Raw genomic sequence first — 17,343 nt, forward strand, 5'->3', positions numbered from 1 at the left:
ATTGATCTTAATTTTGAGAGGGAAATGTACATTTTATGGGATGTGCTGTTGAAACACTTATCTGACAGCTGTTTAATCTTTGAAAAGAAAAAAGGCTTTGTCTTGGGTGAGAAATATGCCTTTCAGTTTTTTAAAGAGTGTATCAGGCCATAATCATGTCTGCATGTTTGTGGCATGGATGTGTGCATATGGGAAACATTACTAGCTGAGATGAAGACCTGGAATTGTTATCACCTGCCCAAGATCGTATTGCTTAAAACGGTATCCTATAATGGTATTAAGTTGGAAGACTGAACCCTTTCTCCTTTCTTCTCAGAAGGTGAGACCTCTCAGAAAACAGCTCAGCCATGGTCCCTGGAAGGTTGACTGGCATCCAGGTGTGACCCGAAGGTCCTCTCAAATGCAAAGTTGCTTTGAGCTAGAAGAATGGTTACAGTGAGGTCGATTCACAAGATATCTACCCAGCAGGTAAAAGTGGGTTTTTTTGAGAGAGAGGTCGGGGGAACGGTCGCTGAACTGGCTGTGTTTAAAAACAATATTGACTTTGCCATTGGCAGGGTCAGCCAAGAGATGTGGTAGAATGTTTGTATGGCAAGACTTACAGATTAACAGGTTTGGAAGGGACCTTGTAAGTCATCTAGTCCAACTCCCCGCCCAAGCAGGAGACCCTAAACCAGTGGTAGCTAACATTTTTGGGCTCCCGTGCCAAAAATTGAGAGCACGCCAGCACGCCCGTACTTGCGTGCCAGCACCCAGAATGCAATGCATGCCTGCACAATCTCCACCCCCACTCCCTTACCTGTACTGCACCTCACGGCTGTTTTTTTGGCTGGTTTGAGGCCTTTTTCGGCCTCCCAGAGGCTTGGAAAAAGCCTCTGCAAGGCTTCTCAAGCCAAATTATAGGCCCATTTTGTCACTTCCGGTATTACAAGAAGTGATGAAATGGGCCTATAATTTGGCCTGAGAAGCCTTGCAGAGGCTTTTTCCAAGCCTCTGGGAGGCCAAAACAGGCCTCAAACCAATAGGAAAAAAAATCAGCTGTGAGGCGCAGACATGCGCAGTGAAGTAAGTTTGCCTGCAGCTCGCGTGCCAGCACAAATGGCTCTGTGTGCCACAGGTTCGCCATCACGGCCCTACACCATTTCTGACAAATGGCAGTCCAATATCTTACTGAAAGCCTCCAGTGGTGAAGCTCTCACAACTTTCGAAGGCAAACTTTTCCATTGGTTGATTGTTCTCACTTGTGTAGAGAGAAAAGAAGCAGTTGTAAAGCTGAACAGCTAAAGAGTCCTCAACCTTATGACCACAACTGAGCCCAACATTTTCACTGATGAGCAAGACAATGTTTAAGTGAGTTTTGCCCTCATTTTATGATCTTTCTTGCCATAGCTGTTAAATGAATCACTGCAGTTGTTAAGTTAGTAACACGGTTGGTAAGTGAAGCTGGCTTGCCCATTGAATTTGCTTGTCAGAAGGTCGCAAAAGGCGAATCACATAACCTCGGGACACTGTAACCGTCATAAATATGAGCCAGTTGCCAAGCGTCCGAATTTTGATCATGTGACCATGGGGAATGCTGCAACTGTCACAAGTGTGAAAAATGGTCCTTTTCTCAGTGCCGTCGTAACTTTGAACTGCCACTAACCGAATGGTTGTAAGTCAAGGACTACCGACATTTGTTTTCTTAGCTGATGTTTCACAGCACTCAAAGAGTTAAGAATGGGAACACATATTTGGGTCCAGTCAATGTAAATGAAAATCTTCCATTTCTACATGGGCTAGAGATTTTGGATATAATATAAAATTGGACCAATGGCAAGTATTATGGGAAAGGAACAAAAAGATTATGCTTGCCACAGCATACAAGGAAAATTTATTTAAAATGTTTTACCAATGGTATCTCCCACCAGCTAGGCTGGCTAAGATGTATAAAAATCAATCCCCAAAATGTTGGAAATGTTTAACGGAATGAGGCACATACTGTACTATCATGCATGGTGGAGCTGACAAAAAGCACAAGAGTTTTGGCACAGGGTTGGGAAATAGTTGGAAGAAATGATGAGACTTAAAATAGACCATAGACCAAAATGTTTTTTATTGGGAATTATACCAAAGAAATATAATAAGGAAGAGTTATATTTGATAATACGTGTCATCACTGCAGCAAGAATGGTATTTGCCCAGAAGTGGAAAGAGAAAGAAATTCCTAGTGAAAATGAAGTAATAAATAAAATTTTGACTTGCACTGAAGTTGATAGACAAACACTAGAGATGAAAAATAAGGATGAATCTGAATATTATATAATTTGGAATAGATTTTACTATTGGTGGGAAAATAAAAGAAGGGTTTAAGATTGAAAAGAGTTGTTAAGAGGACATCTGTGATCAAGAGACTTAAATAATACCAAGAATGTTGGAAGATGTAAGTAAGGATGAATAAATGTATATATGTGTATATACATATGTACAAATGTATATAAGATCTATATTCCATTATATTTCATTAGAATGATGTCCAAAGTTATGTCAGAATGACTCCACCACATTCAATGTTTTTTAAATGTTATGTTTAATTTAAAAAAAATAAAAAATAAATTTTTTTAAAAAATCTTCCATTTCTCCATGGATACGACTAAGGGTGTTTTAACATAGTTTCTTAACACAAATCAGGAAATGAAACATTGAGACCCTGAATTAAATCAATTTGCTCCTTTCATATCTACATGTATATCTATCTTTATAGCTCTTATTCTCTCTTTTTCTTTTTTTAAAAAGTTTTTATTTTTTACAACAAACATACAAACAAAACATAAAAACATAAGACCCTTTTTCAATTATATACATACAGTGTGTCAGTGGTTACAATCTTTTGTGCTATTCTTTTTTTACCATTACTCACAAGATATATACATTCTCACCTTATCAATCTAGCTTGTGCTTATGTAATATCAATTATTAAACATTCATTTGACTAAATTATTTTTCCATTATTTTATACGAGATATTCTAAATTACATTATGGTTTAATCTTATACATTCATCCAATGGTTATATATTTTATATTGTATTCTATATCAATCTTTTAACTTTTATTGTAAGGCTTACTAATCTATTTCTTTACCATGTCTTTTGATCTAACCATTGATAAAATAAATCCCATATCATATAAAATTGTTTATCTTCTTGTTCTCTAATTTCAAATGTCAATTTTCTCATTTCAGCACAGTCCATGATTTTCTTAATAATTTCCTCCTTCATAGGTATTTTTTTATTTTTCCAATTCTTAGCAAATACAATTCTAGCCACTGCTAAAACATTTACAATCAAATATTTCAATTCTTTGCTGTATATTTCTGGTATAATTCCCAATAAAAATATCTCAGGTTTAAAGTCTTTGTGTTGTTTTATCATTTTTGCCAACTATGTGTGGATTATAGTCCAATATCTTTTTGTATCCGAGCATGTCCACCACATATGGTAATATAATAATAATAATAATAATACTTTATTTGGGGTCACAGACCAAAACCCAAGTACAACGAAAGAAGAACATGGAAAAATTAATCATGAACAATTGGTCACCAAAAACTTGACTAGGGGGAATTACAGCGTTCTCCTCTGATGGTTACAGCTCTTAAAAAAAAATTGGAAACTCGAGAAGTGATGTCTGAGGCGCCATCCCATAGACAATATAAGAACGAATTACTAACATTGGGTCTAGATGGGTCTGTTTTCAAGGAGAGACAGTAACTTAGATCTGCCTGCGTTATACATAGGGCAATTTAAAAGGACATGAACGAGGTATCTGATGACATTTCCAACATTTATCTGATTTATTCTTGAACATTCTCTCAATTCTCGTCTGGAGTAAGTGGCACCTGTAAAATATCTTATACAAATTTTTTTTATATGCAGTTGACATTGTCATTTTATAATTTTGAGATCACAATTCTTGACATTTATTTAGGTCAATCCCATATCCAAAAGTTTTTCCCCACACAATCATTGTTTCTTTTACTTGCTCTTCCTCTAATTTAAACTCCAGCAAATATCCATAAAGTTTTTAAATTACTTTTTCATCAGTACCTGTCAAAATTTTATCTAAATCAGTCAACTTATCATAAATACTTTCTGTTTTAACATCTTTATCGAATCTAGATTGTATTTGCAAATATGCAGACCAATTCATTTTTACACCTTGTTCTTCCAATGCTTGCATAAATTTAAGTTCACCCTTTTCATTCAATATCTCACCATATCTAACTGTTTGTTCCTTTTTATACATAATTGGATAGGAAAAAACTTCAATAGTAGATAACCATAGTGGAATTTTTAAATAATATTGTTTTTTTATCTTCTCCCAGTTTAGAAATATGTCTTCTCAAATATAATGTCTTCTAAAATATCCCTGCATTTTAGTTCCTTTATACCAGAGGAAGGCATGCCATCCTAACAGCAAGTCATGTCCTTCTAAATTGTAAAGTCTAGTATTCCTTAGTGTTATCCACTCCTTTACCCACATCAAACTCGTCGCCTGGTAGTATAATTCCCAACTGGGCAAAACAAATCCTCCTCTTACTCTTGCATCTTGTAACAATTTAAATTTTATTCTTGCTTTCTTCCCCTGCCAGATGTATTTTAGCACTATTTTGTTTAAATCTTCAAAAAAGTCTTTCCCTAATCTGATTGGAATTGTCTGGAATAGGTATAAAATTATAGGCAATACATTCATCTTAATTGTAGATATTCTCCCAATCAATGATAATTGTAAATTTTCCCATTTTATCAAGTCTGCCGCAATCTGTTGTTTGAGTTTAAATAATTATCTTCCTTAAGTGTGCTACATCTTGATGTATCCCTAAATACTTAACCTTATTTGTGACCTGGATCCCCAAAACTTCCTCTAATTCTTTCTTTCGTCTTCCTAATATGTTCTTTGTTAAAAATCTTTCTTTTATCTTTATTTATTTTCAAACCTGCGACTTTCCCATACTCTTCTATCTTTTCTATCAGTTTAGGTGCTGACTCTAATGGATCCTCTAATATGAATACCAGGTCATCTGCAAAAGCTTTTAATTTATACTCTTCTTTATTAATTTTCATTCGTTTTATTTCTTTTTCTTCTCTGATGTTCCTATTCAGCACTTCCAGTATTAACACAAATAGCAGAGGCAACAGTGGACAGCCTTGTATAATCCCTTTTCTGATATCTATAAAATCTGTTAACTCTCCATTCATCATAACCTTTGCAGTTTGTTTACAATATATCGTTTCTATGGCTTGAATAAATTTTTTACCAAAGCGCATTTGTTCCAATTGTAGCAGCATAAAACACCAATTCACATTATCAAAGGCCTTTTGTGCATCTAAAAAACATCAAAGCCATTTGTTTTTTGGGATGTGCCTCATAGTATTCCAGTGTATCTAAAATTATTCTCATATGTCTTTAATTTGTCTCTTTGGCAGAAATCCATTTTGATCAGGATGAATAAAATTGTTTAAGTATTTTTTCAGTCTTTCTGCCAGAATTGAACCAAAAATTTTATAATCTGAGTGTAATAGGGATATAGGTTTGTAATTTTTAACTTGCTGTGGGTCAGTGTCCTCCTTCAGTACAAGTGTAATGTATGCTTCTGACCATGTTTTGGGTATTCTCTTCCTTGTCATAACTTCATTCATAACTTCTAACAAGTGAAGATTTAATGTTTCCTGAAATGTCTTATAAAATTCCACTAGCAAATCATCCGGACCTGGTGCTTTCCCAATATTTTGCTTTTTTAAAGCTTTGAGTATCTGGGGCAGATTTGCTTCCTGTATGTATTGTTGAATTCTTTCTTCCCAAACATTCTCTTGATGGCACAATTTTCCATAATAATCTTGAATAATTTTTTTCTTCTCCGCATTTCCATAGCATACATCTTCTTGTTCATTTATCAATTGATTTATCCTTCTCGAATCTCTTTCCTTTCTCAATTTATATGCTGGCCATCTGCCTGGTTTATTTGTATCTTCAAAATAGTTCTGCTTAGCTTTTTTAATTTGTTGTGCTATTTGTTCTTTTTCCATTAGTCCCATTTTATGTTTAGTTATGTCCATTTTAATTTTAATGTCCTTTTTTGTGGAAATTTCTGTAGTTCTTTTTCCAGCTTCTTCTAGTCATCCTCCAATATTTTAAAGGTTTTTCTGTTTTATATATTTTTTGCCTTGTATAGTTTGTTATCAAGCCTCTTGTATAAGCCTTCATCGTGTCCCAGAGGTTCTGTAATGATGTATCCTCTTTTGTGTTTCTTTAAAGAAAAAAGTCAGTTCTCTCTCAATTTTCTGTTTAAAATCTTTTTCCTTTAATATTGTATTATTTAAAGTCCATCTAGACCTCCTTTTTTGTCCTTTCCATACAAGTGTTATTGGATTATGATCTGCCCAGGTACTTGTTTCTATTTCAGTGTCTTGTGTGTTAGAGAGCAATTCTGTTGATATCCGTATCATATCTATTCTAGACCATGATGCAGGTCTATTGGAATAAAAAGTATATTGTTTATTTTCCGCATTTTTCTCTCTCATGCATCTTTTAAGTTTATTTCATCTACCATTCGAAAGAAGGATTTTGGCAATGTCTTTCTACCTTTCTTTGCTGTTTTTTATGTTTTATAATCCAATTTATCATTTATTATTCCATTAAAATATCACATCAGACAAATATTAGCATAGCCCAGATCAATTATTTTCTTATGTAATTTCCTGTAAAAATCTTTTTGATTATCATTTGGGGCATAGATTGCTATTAAAAGTATCTTTAAATTATTGTCCAGTATCTCCACCATCAAAATCCTTCCATCATCATCTGTATATATTTGTTCTGCAGGGATTGTATCTCTAATGTATAACACCACTCCTCTCTTTTTACACTGGGTCAACGCTGTAAATAATTTCCCTAATTTTTGTTGTTTCAATATATGATCATGTTGTTTTTTTAATATGTATTTCTTGTAGGCAGATTATATCAAATTTTAATTTCTCTAACTTATGAAATACTTTTCTTCTTGTAGTAGCTGAATTAAGTCCATTTATATTAATTGTAATCAGTCTTCTCTCATCCATTTTAGACTTTATAAGAAGGATTTGTTGCTTTAGTAGATCTTGGTTCTCATTGCTCTCTGGGTACACCTGCAGCTCCTTCTTCTTTTTCAATTACTGCTATACATTCCTCTTGAAATTCAATTAACGACTCTTCTTTTCTTGTATCTTCCTCCCTTCCTCTGAAATATTCCAGATAGAATAACTCAGCTTTTTCAACTATATCAATTCTGTGTCTTTGTTCCTGCCAGGTAAACATGAGACCTTCTGGTATCAGCCATCTGTAATTTATTCCTCTCTTAAATAATTCTTTGGTCAAGAATAAATATCTCTCTCACTCTTCTTGGTACCTGTTTCACTATTTCTTTATCTTTGTACTTTAGTGTTTTTTCTCTTGCCGCCAGCAGTATTTGTGATTTAATTATTTTCTTAGTAAATCTGATATGAACTTCTCTTGGTAGTTTATTTCTTGTATAGACACGAAAAACCTCATCCATTCCATCCATCAACTTCTCTTTAGTTACCTCTAATGCTTCTGCCAACATTTCTGTTATCATTTCAGCAAGGTTTTCACCTTTTTCTTCTTCTATATTTTGAAATCTAAGATAGAATTCTGATCTATCAATTTCCCATCCCAGTGATCACAGAGATCTGCCCTTTTCTCTTTCAACTTCACTCAATCGGGTATCCATATCTCCAATCTTCTTATCTCTTTGTACATCTTGTTCTTCAATTTTCTTGATTCTGTCCTTGTATTGCATCATCATCTGTTGAATATTTTCAATTTTCTCATCTGTCTTTTCAGTTCTTTGCTCAATATTCTCCATTCTCTTTTCAATGTTTTCTGTTCTCTTTTCAATATTATCTGCTTTTGCTTGTATCTTTTGAATTCCTTGCACAATCTTCTGCAGTGTCACTTCTTTCTCCTTCTCTTGTTGTAACATTACCTGTATTGATCGTTGTCCTATAGATGGTGAGGAGGAAGAAGTCGGGATTGAAGAAGCTGAGGCTGGTATCTTTCTGCTCATCTTAGAATACTTAATAGGAAAATTGAGAAGAAAAAGCAAGAGCAGCCAACTGCCACTCCAATAAAAAAATAAAAGCAAAAAATAGTTTTAAAAGGGAAGGGAAAAAACTCTTCAAGCACTTGAACACCTTAATCCAATTGATTCCAATTATGTAGAAGTAAAGGAAAAAAAGGAAAAAAAAGTAAAATGGAGAAAAGATGAAAAAATAAAAAAAATTAGAGAAAGTTTAAAAAGACAGAAATCTGTATATTCCCCTTGCCAAAAAGGTAGAACAAAGGGAGGAGGGAGGGGGAAAAAAGTAATCTTATTCCTGCATCAAAAGACTCAAATCCAAATATAAAAATCCAACTGGGGGGTGGGGGAGTAAGAAAAAGGGAAAGAGAAAATGCAATTCTGTCAGTAAGCAAAGCACTGCCACTAAATATTCGAGGCTCTTTACTAAATCACAAAACAAAATTTCCAGTTCTCTTTTCAAGGTCACTTCAATCTTCTTTCTTTCAATTTCAAGTCCAGATGCCAGCTATCAGTAGTTCCACAGAAAAGCACCTGCATAAACAATCTACATGCTCTTCCCACTATCTTTTCAATGAAAAACACAGAGTCCTTGAATGTAACACCAAATGTATCAACAAGAAAGAAAGAAAGAAAAACAATGTATCCAAACCTCCAGGTGGCAGCGCTACTTATTTCCCTTTCCTTTCCCTTCCCCTCTAATATTTAAGCCAGGAATAAAAAAATAAGAGTATAAAGTTGTTGAAAAGAAGAAACAACAACAACAACAAAACTTTTCCAAAGAGTTATTTTAAAAGGAAAAAATAAAAGTTGAAAAGGAAAGACCAGTCCGGTTTAAAAATTGAAAAGTTTTTACAAAAATCCAAAGTTCCAATAAAAAGGAAAAAAAAACCTTCAGGTTTAATTTGTGCTTAATCTTGCCGCTTGACCACTTTTATCTTCACTTTTAAATTTAACTTTTAGTCTTTTAGGGTGTTCTCTCCAGAAAATAATAAGTAAAATTTATCTCACCAAACTGACACACTTTCTTTCCAGCTTTCTTCCGTTCCAGAGCTGTCCCAGCCTCAGCAACTTTAATGGCTGCCTCTTCACCGTGGGGAAAAAAGGGCTTCTCCTAGATCTACCAGGGACTTTGTGATGTCTCTGGGATCGACAGGATGTGCCCTCCTCAATAACCATCTCTATGGGATGGTTTAAGTCCAGTGGGACTGTCCTGCAACTTCAAGATCGCGCGCTGTATCACCACAACGCCAGCTCTGCTCTCTCTCTTTTATTCTCTCTTTTTCCAGCAACCATTTTCCTATCACTCATCTGATCATTTGCCTCCTTTCTCAATTGGTTGGCATTAAATGCCAGTAACTACATGGCCTGTTTTGGTATTATCCCCTGATTCAGTGTATAAGGTCTATTTCTGCCAACAGATTGTGGACACAAGTCATTTGCTCCATATCAATATTGTTATCTTGAAGCTGGTGGGATTAAAACATTTTTACTACCAGTTCTGTGAGTGTGGCTTGGTGGGTGTGGCTGGGGAGGGATACTATAAAATCTCCAGTCGGAGGTGGTATTTGCTGGTTCTCCAAACTACTCAAAATTTTCGCTACCGGTTCTCCAGAACTGGTCAAAGCCTACTGAATACCACCTCTGCTTGAAGGTAGTTATTTGGGTCCAACCCAAGAATGTTCCCATTTGAAGGTGGTGGGAGTCACTGTGACAATGCCCTGGTTTCAAAGTCAATTCCCATCCTGTTGTGTCATATTGTTGCATGATACAGCTGGAATCTTGTTCTGTTTAAGACATATGGGATGGTAGACAAAAAGGGAACAAAGGAGGAAACATGTTGGAGAAGGTATTCTTGACCAAACCTAGCAGGTCTAATCCTGGATGGATATGTGTGCACAAAAACTTGCCACAAATATATAAGTTGGCCAATTTTCTACTACATGGAGAAGTATGTTTAAAACAGAGGAAAAAGTGTTTTGAGCCCAAACTTGGAGTTTGTTTATTTAGTGTCTGGTGATGTTACATTAGCTAGGAGATTACAGTGCTATTACAAAGTAGTTGTTTAGCTGTCAACAATTGTGTTGTCCATTCTGTTCATGTTTGTGCACTATCCAGAGCACCATAGTGCACCATAGGGGGTGGACTAGGTCCACACTCATAAAACTTGATGGCATTCTGTAGCACCATCTGTGATTTTCCCTACCATTAATGTCACCATGCATTTAGGCATTGCATTTGGGCAGATCTGGCACCGGTTGAATTCATACTACTGCTTGAAATGCTGTTTATTCCCACTGAAGTGGTACCTATTTATTTACTTGCATGTAACATGCTTTTGAATTGCTAGATAGGCAGAAGCTGTAGCCAGTGACGGGAGTTCACTCCTCATGCAATGCTGGGACTTGAACTGTTGGAGTACAGACCTGCTCCAGTGTCACTAAGCCACTGAGCTGCCACACCTCTTCACCTGGAGTTTATTTACATTATTAATTCAGTGCTGACTCAAGGGTATGTAATGCCTTAGGCCACCTTGCCTGACAGCGTTACCTCCCACCAAAGCAAATATTTGCATAAATGAAGCCTGATAAATTAGATCTGCTTTCATCCAACAAATGTTAACATTGTGGATGAGCTCTTAAAAGAATGATCACGGTTGCTCTTATCATTGAAATGAGCTATCATTTACACTGTATTGCCTTAGAGGTCTTCCACCTGGAGCGTTAAAAGATGAAATAAATCCCCTTGATGAAATAGAAATTCCTTATAGAAATAGGTTATAGAAAACGATCTGAATTTCAGCTATACTCTCCAAGAGAAAAATGAAGTGAAAAATACCACCTGACTCCTAGCTCTAAGTATTTTTCTATTGGGTGTTCTTTCTAATAAAAGCATATATTGGTCTCGAAATCTATTGTGTTTCTGATGAAGGCTGTTCCTATTTTTTCAGAAGGTGGAATAATATTTTGGGAGCAATGCTACCATGCTGATCATATCATTCCTGAAACAAAGCTAAGCACTGCTGTTATGTGAAAATTCTGAGACTAACCCACAAAAACAACACAACTTGCACCTCAAAAAGAAAATCCCAGGAGTACCATTCCAAATTTTTTTTAAAAAAAGAAACCTTTGCTTATTGACAAAGTAACTTTGCTTTATCCTGTTGGTCCTTGTGGGAATGGAACAACTTGCCACAGCTAAATCGCTGTGGCAAACTCACTGCGCCAAACTCACCGCAGCCAACTCACCATGGGCAGTTTGGCACAGGACAGCTCTCCATGGCCAACTAACCAACTCATTGCGGGACAGTTTAACAATTCTGTTTAATTATTCAAAATAATAAAAATTATTTTAACGTTTGCCATTCACATTTCATTCTGTCCCTCCTTTTGCATCCTTTCTTTGATATTAGTGTAACTCTTGCCCTGCAGTGAGTTGTCCTGCGTCAAGTAGCCCATGGTGAGTTGGCTGCAGCGAGTTGGCCATGGTGAATTGTCATAGACCTGTCCATGTAGATCAGAACTGGCCATTCAGGTGTGCACAAGCTTTGAGTGACATAACAAGGGCCATAGTTCCCCATGAACAAAACATTAGTATAATGTAATGAATGGCTCAATAAAATTAAATTCATTAGTTAAAGTTAACATGATTTCATGTACATGTATTTTGAATGGTCTCCCTCTATGGCAGGGGTGTCAAAGTCAAGGCCTGTGGTCTGGATCCAGTCTGCAGGGTGCTTAAATCTGGCCCACGGGGCTGGCCTGGAAATATCAAAGAACCAGCCTGCGATGCCTCTGCTGGCCAAAACGGGCCTGCGAGGCCTCCGTGAGGCCCATTTTTGGCCTCCCCGGTCTCCAGCAGCACTCTGCCTGCCAAAAGCAGCATGTGTTTTGGCTGGCAGACTACTGCTGGAGGCCAGGGAAGCTGAAAACAGGCCTCACGGGGGGCTCTGTTTTTGTTTGTGTGTTGTCCATTTTCGTTTTCAGCTGGGAGAGTGCTGCCATGGAGGCTGAAAACGAGGTGCAGGGGGCCATGTGCAGCCCTCCCACACCCTATTTTGGCCAGCAGGGTGCTGCAGGAGGCGTCCATCCCATCTTCCCCCACCGCTCCCCTCCCCACTGGTCTGTGGAGAACCACAATGATGATCTGATCCTCGAAGAAATCCAGTTTGACACCCCTGTTCTATGGCATTAAAAATCATGATTCAGAAGCAATTTTGGAAAGTGCTCTGAAGCCTATCTTGGGGGCTTGGGAGTCTGTATGTGGTACCGATCATCAATTGCTACTGTTTAGGTCTCATTTTCAGTCACTGGATATCCAGTTAGCACAAAGGCACTTAGCCCAGATTTGTGAGCATCCTATAAAAAGATTATTGCAATAAGTTATTATGGGGATTTTTTTTTTATTTGCAGCCTTACTTCTTGTATTTATCAAGAGGTTTATCTCATGCAGCTAAAAGCACAAATATACTGAACATGTTTAAATTACAAAACAGCTGCTTTCTTGCACTTAGACTTTATATGTGAGATCATACATCTTCATCTAACTGTCACCACCCCAGCGACACTGCAAGAAGATACTTAGAAGCTGTTGCTCCCATCTTATTATTATTATTATTAACTGGAACTTTTCGGATCATCTAAATGCAATATGCTGCATTTATAAAGCTGTCACAGGCTTTGAATGTGATACTCGGAGTTCACAAATTGAAACTGGAAGAGCTCGCAAATTGAAATATTCCATTTTTTTTATTTGCAGCTTTGCTCAAGAAGGAAATAGGATGGAATCCTATGAAACCAACCAGCAATAATCATTTGTCATGTTTGAATACTGCCAAAGCATATTAAAGCTTGTAAGCATCCACTGGAGAGTTGTTTCCAGTGAAAAATATCCTATGCTAACAGGGGTTTAACATTTTTTATCCAGAAAAAAAGTAATATAACATAATACACTTGGGGAGCGGGGAAGACACCTACCTCCCGCCTCTCTCAATCATATAAAAAGGAAGCAAAAAAAGACATTTGCTATATTAGAAATCATGTTGGGTTTGCTACTTTATAATACAATTATAATTAACGTATTTAAGGTGATTTAGAAATATTTTCTTTTTTCTTGGAAAATGGCTAAGCTGTCCTTGAAAAGTGCTTCCTATTATCACAAGCAGATTGTGGGAGGGAGAGGAGAAAGCCAAAATTGCCAAGAAGGTTGAACGATCCACAACCACAGCACTAAATTCCTTACAAGCACACATATACACTTATCACCTAATGCAACTTCACTTGGACCATTCTTAGGTCTTTGGAGGATCTAAAGGTTTGGAAAGTGAACTGAACCACAAAGTAAGTTAGATGAAAGTTAGATCGCAATCATCAGGAACTTTTCTTGGAAATCTTCTTCAAGATTGTTGTAATGGTAAAGGGAAAATCAGGGTATAAAGTTGCTCTGAATTTTGTTGAAGGAAAGGTGGAGTACAAATACAGGTCCTTGATTTATGACTTCAGTTGAGCCCAAAATTTCTCTTGCTAAGCGACACTTTTGTTAAGTGAATTTTGCTCCGTTTTACAACCATTCTTGCCTCAGTTGTTAAGTCAATCACTGCAGGAACAGACTTTTCCCACTGACTTTGTTTGTCAGAAGGTCTCAAAAGGTGACCCCAGGACTCTGCAACTGTCATAAATATGAATCGGTTGCCAAGCATCTGAATTCTGATCATATGACCATGGGGATACTGCAATGGTTGTAAGTATAGAAAACAGTCACAAGCAGAGGTGGTATCCAGCAGTTTCTGACCAGTTCTTGAGAACCAGTAGCAGAAATTTTGAGTTGTTTGGAAAACCGGCAAATATCACCTCTTCCTAGAGATTTTACAGTATCCTTCTCCTATCATGCCTACCAAGCCACACCCACAGAACCGGTAGTAAAAAAATTTGAATCGCACCACTGGTCACAAGTCCCTTTTTTCAGTGTTGTTGTAACTTTGAATGGTCACTAAGGACTACCTTTAATAAATGCAATGGGTCAGCTCAACATTTTGGAAAGAGTTAAAACATTGAAACTGTTCTGCTGGATTGAGCCCATTAATATTAGACTGCACACCATTGAAATATATTGCCATGTTATGTCCTTAGAATGTAATTATTCTGTTATTCTGTTATATGTATATGGAAAGTATATAAACAATATAAGGGTGAAAAACGTGCAAAGACCTTTTAAGGAAACGGTCTGAAAATACCCTTTTTTAAATTCTAGTTGTTGATACTTCTCTGCCAAGAATATCCTTTGATTTGTGTTTGCTTTCTTACGTCACTCACGAATTCAACTCACATGACTTTAGATACAGGACTCTAAGAAAACCCAGAACTTCAAGCTAGGTCAGGCCAATGGCATCCTGTTTCAAAACAAGCACAGAAGGAAGCAAGAAAAGCAAGGCATAAAACAACAGAAGGCAAACCTATTGTCTATTTACTGTGCAGGGCTGAGGTGGAGTTGGGCTTCTCAAGTGACTCCTTGAAAGGACTGTGCACTGAGATTTGAACCATCCCAACAAGGAGAAAGCATCAGTGAAGAGATGGCAAGGACACAATTTGCTGTCTGAATGCAGCCTTAATGTGTCTTGTAGGTGAACTGCCTTTCTGCTTTTTTAGTCTACGGTATGGGACTCTAGGGGAGGGGTCTCCAACCTTGGCAACTTGAAGACTTGTGGACTTCAAGTTGCCAAGTTTGGAGTTGAAGTCCACAATCTTTGCTGGCTGAGGAATTCTGGGAGTTGAAGTCCACAAGTCTTCAAGTTGCCAAGGCTGGAGACCCCTGGTCTAGGGCATGAACAGCTTTTATTCTAAAACTCCACTTGTTGAACTGGGCCCAGAAACTCACTGTAGTTGGTCCTGCACAGTACAGCTAGTCTTCAACTTACAACTAAAAAATGAGCTCAACATTTTTGTTGTATGGCCACAAAATACTTATTTTAAAGGCACTGCTATACTTCCTTCTAAAACAGGGGTCGCCAACCTTTTGGACCTCAGGGACCACCAAACTCATTATTTTAAATCCCCCAGACCAGAGAACCTGGGAAAATCCCCCCAAAAGCCTGCAGGAAAATTCCCCACCTCATTTTCCTACCAATCGATCATTCTTTATTTGGGATCATAGGATACTGTCTCCAGCTCTATTCTCAAGGGGAAAAACAGAGAGAGAAAGACTTTTGACTTCATGCAAGGAAAACAGCAGAAGCAGCAGAAGTCTTTTTTTCTGTGCCCCAAATTCCACCAGAAATGAGTCTTTGCTGGCACAGCCTCTTGGATGCCTTGCAGGGTCCCAAAGACTCATTTCTGGCAGAGTTTGGGGGAGACAAAGAAAGACTTTTGCTGCTTTCCTTGCGTGTAGCCAAAAACAGAAGAAAGAAGAGGAAAGAAGCAGCCTGGTGGCCAGGCTAGGCGCATGGGATGAGTGGGGCAAGTTCTCCCCCTCCGTCCTTTCTCCCCTCCCCTCACTACCGTATGTTGTTCACAATGCAAGTGACGCAAGCCTTGTGTTCCCGCAGGCCATGCGGGCAGCACAGCCTTGTGTTCCCACCCAGCCTGGATTAGTTGCTGGGTGTGTGTGCTTTGGGGGTGACATTTCTCTGTGGACCACCAAAATTTTCTCGTGGACCACCAGTTCTAAAATACCTGAAAGACTCATAGACCTAGCTTGTCACAAGATAAACTTTGAGGATATTTCCAACAGCTGCACTTTGTCTTTCTTTCTGGGCAAATAGGCATATTTCTAAAATAACCATTATCAAGAATGCCCTTGTGGATTATATGAGCACCAGAAAACTCCCTGGAAATACAGATGATGCCAAAGACTGGGGATTTGTTTTATAGCCTGCCTGCTTCCCACTTAATTAATTTTTTAATTAAAAGCATTTTTTTTTTTTAAAAAAAAAAGACAGTTCAGTGAAGGAATGAAGGCTGGGGCCTGTCCATGGCCTGCAGCTATTGTGGATAATTATGGCCAGGAGTTGATTGAGAAATGTAGGCATATAAATACCATAGCATCCCACATTAAGCAAATAATACTCCTTGCTCATGGTTTTATTGATGAATCACTGCTAACAAAAGCTAGATCATAAAGTTTAGATTGAATTGCCAGACATTTTCCCTTTGAGGATAAAAAATATTGTCTGCGATCAAGCATCTCTTTGGTTGCTGAATATCTTTGCTTGCTCTTACTTTAAGAGAGAGAGAGGGGGGGGAGGGAGAGAGAGAGATGGAGAGAGAGAGAGAGAGAGAGACTGGTGATGACCAATGGATCAATTTTGGGTGCTTCTTCAAAATGCATTTTCAATTCAAAGTCCTGAAATACAATTATTCCCTCCAGAGCGAGAGCCAGTGCCCATAATCAAATCATAGTGTCTGAAAGGTTCATCTGGGCCAAAACCCCCAATCTTCTGCTCTTGTACTGAGATCTGTCTGAGATTCTGAGCTTAAAACAGTAGTAGCTGGACATTCAGAATCATTTTGTGTGTGGGATAACAAGCTAGCAGGAGAACAGAAAGACATTGATGGGGAAAAGCAGTGATCTTGATAGTCACCATGTAATATGTTCATTGAGGACAGGAAAAAAAATGACTATTGGATAAACCAGGAGGAGCCCCATGGCCAATGCACTGGGAGTTTGGGTTAGAAGGAGCCTTAGTAGGCTCTCAAGTCTAACTAACTAATCTATCTCTTCTCTATTAAACAATCCATTGGTTAGCAATCATGACTTAATCGTTGGTCAAGAGCTGAGGGCCAAGATCAAGGTCCAGAACAAAATGAAGAATCATTTTGGCTGCTGGATTGATGGCAGTCTTCACCTGCCACCTCCCCACACCCAATTGTCTGCTCTTTATCCATCCAAGTTTTGTTTTCAGTAATCATGTAGTTGTATTTCTCATTCTATTCTTTTTCATTTTTTATTTTATTGTTCTATTATCTTTGGTTCACGCTAATTTTCATTTCTTCCTTTTTATTGTTGTAAGCAGCCCAGAATAACCCCACGGTGAGATAGGCAGCAAATCAATAAATCAATAAATTGTTGGTGGTATCAGAGTCATTTTTCTCCACCCCTCCCCTCCTCCTTCAATTTCTTCTTTTATCTTCCCCTCCAACCTGAGGTTCTAGGTATTTCGATCAGCGTTGGGAAATGACTCCAGTGAGACAATTGTTTACATCTACTGCAGGTATAGCAGAGAAAAAAGATGACA

The sequence above is a fragment of the Pseudonaja textilis genome, chromosome 2 (genome assembly GCF_049901715.1).
Source record: "Pseudonaja textilis isolate UNSWEBS1 chromosome 2, rPseTex1.2, whole genome shotgun sequence".
Taxonomy (NCBI): Eukaryota; Metazoa; Chordata; class Lepidosauria; order Squamata; family Elapidae; genus Pseudonaja; species Pseudonaja textilis.